The sequence below is a fragment of the Canis lupus genome, chromosome 21, assembly GCF_003254725.2.
Source record: "Canis lupus dingo isolate Sandy chromosome 21, ASM325472v2, whole genome shotgun sequence".
NCBI lineage: Eukaryota > Metazoa > Chordata > Mammalia > Carnivora > Canidae > Canis > Canis lupus.
In genome coordinates, this window is record NC_064263.1 from 16,548,719 (window position 1) to 16,554,041 (window position 5,323).

Below are 5,323 nucleotides of genomic sequence, written 5' to 3' on the forward strand. Positions count from 1 at the left end.
ATTTTTGAATATGTGTTCTCATCATTTATATAATGAGGACGCTGTTGTCTCCACATGGTGGTTGTAAGATGAACTAAGATATGAATGTCTCCAGCACAGTGCCCGCCATGTGCAGGGCATCAGTGAATATTAGTGAGATCTGCAAATCACCTGGTCAGAGATTACAATCCCCTGTTTGTGAATTTTTTTCCATTTCATCTGGAGTCTGAGGAAGGTCCAAGTCCTGTTGGCTATTCAGTGGTTTCCAAATCTATCACTAATACGTGTAGCTGAGTTTTAGGTCAGTTTGATGTCATTTCTTTTTCTTCTTCTTTTTTTGTTGTTGTTTAGTTTTTATTTCATAATCATAAATTTAACTGCAATCCAGCTAGAATTAGAGGGGATTAAAGGAAATATGGGACCCATAGAACTACAGGGAGAATGCAAAGATTATGGCATATTTTAAGCAGATGGGGCTGAAGGGTGACCCTCCTGAGATACAGAAGGAATGTCTGGAAGTTAAGATAAAACACAAGTCAGATTTATTAGATTTGTCCATAGTCAACAATGGTGATCTTGCTGATCTTGTGGCTCCTGGACCCAAAGCGCTCCATGGTCTGCACAATATTCATGCCCTCTTTCCTTTGCCAAAGACCACACATTGCCATCCAATGGCCCAGTGTTGGCAACGCAGAGAAAAAACTGGGGACTATTTTTGTTGGGCCCAGCATTTGCCATGGACAAGATGCCAGGACCCATATGCTTCAGGATGAAATTCTCATCATCAAATTTCTCTCCATAAATGGACTTCCAACCAGTGCCATAATAGCGTGTGAAGATACGGGCCTGGCACATAAATCCCAGACTAATACCACGAAAGCAGGAACTTTTAGAACCAACTCTTGTTTCCCCACTGCTCAGAGCATTAAAGTTCTCTGCTGTCTTTGGAATTTTGTCTGCAAACAGCTTGAAGGAGACACAGCCCAAGGGCTCCCTGACCAAGGCAATGTCGAAGAACACAGAGGGGTTGACCATGGCTGGGCGGTGCAGGCGGGGTCCGCACCTATCATTTCTTTTCACTGAGATTTTTATTTCCTTTTGGCTAAGGTAAATTTTCAAACATAGGAACAAATTGCGGACTTGTCTTGGAGAGTAGAATTGGTCCTCCATCCTGGCTTATCTTCAGAATCACCTGGGGTGAGAGGAGGGCTCGACACTTGTTGAAGTGGCTGGGGCAGTTGGGCCAGGGTTGGAGCTCAGTTTGAGAACCACTGCTCTGTGCCACATGCTTCTTACAAGAGGCTTTGGAGGCCTGGCTGCCTATTCTATTACCTGTTTTTCCCTCAGCCTGTGTTAACGCCTTTCTTGTTTTCCACTTTTTTTTTTTTTTTTTTTGTATTCACGTAGTTGACAGAATGGTCAGCTAAAGCATGTAAAAAGGCAGGGCTAATTTTGACATTGGCCAGAATTATAGGCTCACATTTGATGGGAGAGGGGAAAAAGGTCTTTTCTAAACATCTAAAAAGATCATCAATATTTATCCTCAATGTGGCAGTGAGTGGAGAAAATCAGCCCCTTTGGCCAATAAAAGTCTGTTGTGTTAAGGTTTTTAAAAAAGCCTCTTTTATGAGGAAATCTGGAAATGTGAATTATAGCCCTAGTCCTGCCAAAATGGGCAGGCTGATTAAACCTCCCTGAACCTCAGATTTTTTCCTCTGTGAAAAGAATACAGTGATGACATTACTTGTCCTGTTTACTTCATGGTTTTGTAGTGAAGAGCAAGAGAGTCAAAGCACTGGCAGTAATTCATAGAGTACAAAGAACAGAACAGTGGGAAGAGTCACAAGTTACCTTGTGATCTTGGGCAAATTAATTTTCATTTTAGTTTCTTAGTTTCTCCTACTGCAAAGTGAGACCAGCAATGCCTGATGCTGTCCTTGGTGGGGTGTCACAGGGACAAAACAGAGGGTGTTTGTGAAAGTGTTTGAAAAAGCAGAAAACCTCAGGGTGCCTGGGTGGCTCAGTGGTGGGGCAGCTGCCTTTGGCTCAGGTCGTGATCCTGGGGTCCTGGATCCAGTCCCGCATCCGACTCCCTGTGAAGAGCCTGCTTCTCCCTCTGCCTGTGTCTCTGCCTCTCTCTCTCTCTCTGTGTATCTAATGAATAAACAAATAAAGTCTTAAGAAAAAAGGAAAAAGCTACATTCAACTGCAGTCATGTTATAGTCTTCATTTCACAGATGATGAAGCAGAGTGTGAGGTGACAAGCCCTTGAGCATTCAGGGCAGAGCTGGGGCTCTTGCCAGGCCTTGTGGGCTCACTGTCTCTGCCTCCTGTGGATCCTCTATGCCCTGCTTAACAGCACTGACTTCTCTTTACTCTCGGTTGCTAATCTTCCCGAGGTGAAGGCAAGCCCAGACCCATTCTTGGGTGAGGCTAGGAAGAATAAGACCATTTATATCTCTGCTCAGATGACTGGAAAATCCTTTTATCCTGCTTCCCTGAAAAGCGTCTCAGAACAAAACTTGGGGAATCCAAAGGCTTAAAGAACCATCTAGTGGTGAGACTGGTGAATGACTCCATCTTTTGTAGGTAGTGTCATTGCCCTGGAGGTAACCAGAGCAGATTTGTTTTCTTCCTCTCTTAAGTTTGTCCTCCCTGGCAACCACCAAATGGAAACCCATGTAATTCCCCACCTTCTCTGCTGGTAGACCAGACTGCAGACCAGTGTGGTGCTGGATGCAAACTGGGAACCTCTGTAGCCTGAACTGCTATAAAGTTACAGTTTCCACTCTTAAGTCCTAGCTTGCAGTCCTGTCCATGTGACTGAATTTTGGATGGTGGAATGTGAGTGGAAGCAATATACTTCTTTTGTAGGTTGGACCCATAAAACTTTCCACGTGTGACCCTCTGAGCTTTTTCTCCTTCTGTGGTTTGCTGCAGATGGACACGGCAGTCTCGGAATTCATGCCTATCTGTGTGGCGTTGCTTGGTGAAGTCAGTTGTTGGACTAACTGGCTTCAGCTCTGCCCACCCCACACTGGGCCATCACAGTGGGTTCTCCTGACAGGTGGTGTGGGAGGTGGTCCCCTATCCCTGAGCACCTCCACGGTGACTGTTAGGAAAACTCCGTGGTGCCGTGCTGGAGTTTTGGTCACAGTCACTACCGTGACCATTTCTCCTAGTCTTGGGTCTAAGAACACCAAGGATCATCTCACCGTAACCTTTAAAAATTTTTATTCTGTATAGACTTGTCCAGCAGGGCCACTTCAGGTGTGACCAAGTAGATTTAGGGCAACCATTCTGTGGCAGAACTTTCATATGAAAGCACGTGCAGATGTAGCTGCTCTAAGTGCTCTATCACTTGCTAGTTCTTACTATTTGAGCACGCTACTTAACTTCTCTGTTTTGGTCCTCTCTTCTATAAAATAAAGGTAATAATAAGGTCTACCTATAGTGTTATTATGTGTTATTATGAGAGAATATGCTTAGGAGGTGCTTGGCACATAGGAGATGATAAAGCCTAATAATTTAGGCAGAAGCTCAATTTTGTAGCAGAAGGGGAATCCCTTCCTCATTACAGTAATTCCTGGCCTGACTTGCTAGTTGTCTACAGCATGGGCAGTTGCAATCGAGGGAAAGGGAAAGGAAAAAGGAAGCATTCTGAGCTTGAGCCTTTTCACATAACAACGTCTACGTTTGCCAGGCTCTGTGCCGAGTAGCAAGAATGCAATGGTGAGCAAAATGCACAGGGTCAGTTCCCCCTGGAGATTATAGTTTAGTGGGGACATTTTTGTTTTTATTTAAAGTAATCTCTACACCGAGCATGGGGATTGAACTTACAACCATGAGATCAAGAGACACATGCTCTATTGACTGAGCCAGCCAGGCGCCCGTGGACACTTGTTTTATTTTTAAGAAGATTTTATTTATTTATTTGAGAGAGAGAGCGAGAGAGAGCGAGCGAGAGAGCACATGAGCAGGGGAGGGGGCAGAGGGAGAGGGAGAAGACTCCCTGCTGAGCAGGGAGCTGGTTGAGGGGCCTGGGATCAGGACCTGAGCCAAAGGGAGATACTGAGCCACCCAGGCGCCTGGGACACATATTTTAATCAGTTAATTACACAGTAAATAAATGGTGTGGGCTCTGATAAATGATATGAAGGTAGGATACATGTTGTGCTAACGTGTAAAAGGAACATCAGCCTGGATTAGTTTGAGAAAGTTGTCTGTTGCCTGGAAGGGGCCTGACTCATCAGAAGCTTGTTTGCTTGAGGGCCTGAGAAATCCTAAAAAAGACCTTGCCTGAGGGGGAAAAGTTCTGGATAAAGAAGACCTGACCCTGAGGTCTTGGTGGCTAGTTGGGAGGGGCAGGTTTGAGTAAGTGTGGCATCTGCCATTTCAGTACATTTCCTTAATCAGTCCCTTTTGGTTCTGGGTCTGAGTTTTCGGAAAGTGGAGAAGAGGAGTGGGGAGAGAAGAGACACTGTGGCACTCATATGGTAGTGGGTTGGCTTTGCTTCAGAGCACAGGTTAGATGTGTCTCAGGAATTCTTAAAAAGATTCTGAGTTATTTTGCAGAAGTTGAGGTTTGCATACACAAGTAGAGGCAGGAAAGAGTAGAATTTGGATTTTGACCATTACTATGATCCCAACCTCCCTCACAGGTAGAGTTTGAATCTTGGGGCAATATGGGACCCATGCAAAGTATATTCTTCCATTGCCTGGAGCAGTTTAGACTTTGAGTTATGCCAAAATATCCCAGGCGCTGGGCTGGCTTCAACATTATGTGACATAGCTTGTGTTTGGCTCATAATTTGGAAGGGGTACATAGAACTCCAGTGCAAGACTGACCTTGAATAGGAATTTTGTGGGAAGATTCAGGTCCCCAATGACTTTACTGTTTTGCAACACATGGGTGGGGAGGAATTGAGATCTATATTATCGATGTGGTTTAACCATAGCAAGAAAGACTCAATGAAAATTACTCTTGTATGCTTGAACCTTAAGAAATGAATAACTCAGCCATCTGCCCATTAAAAAAGAAGCAGAGGACACGTGGCTTGTCTTTTTTTTTTTTTTTTTTTTTTTTTGGCCCTGGGATAGTGATCTCCATGTTGTTTTGACAGAAACAATTTCATTCTGGAATCTACTTCAATGAGTTTTAATCCTCTAATTAAATCACTCTTCTGGATTATCCAAATACATGCTCTGGGATGAAATATTTTATAAGATTTTCCTTTAATGAATCCCACTGGGATCTAGTGGAAGCCTAATTAGTTCTCTTAATTGGTGTGTTCTACAGAGGAGGCTCAAGCCAACTGCTGACACTAGTGTCCTCACTCTGCTA

General features: G+C 44.1%; 1 pseudogene; it reads right to left on the reverse strand.

The window, feature by feature from the left end:
* Positions 1–524: 524 nt before the first annotated feature.
* On the reverse strand, positions 525–4,737 carry LOC112641960 (peptidyl-prolyl cis-trans isomerase A-like; annotated as a pseudogene).
* Between the last annotated feature and the right edge of the window lie 586 nt (positions 4,738–5,323).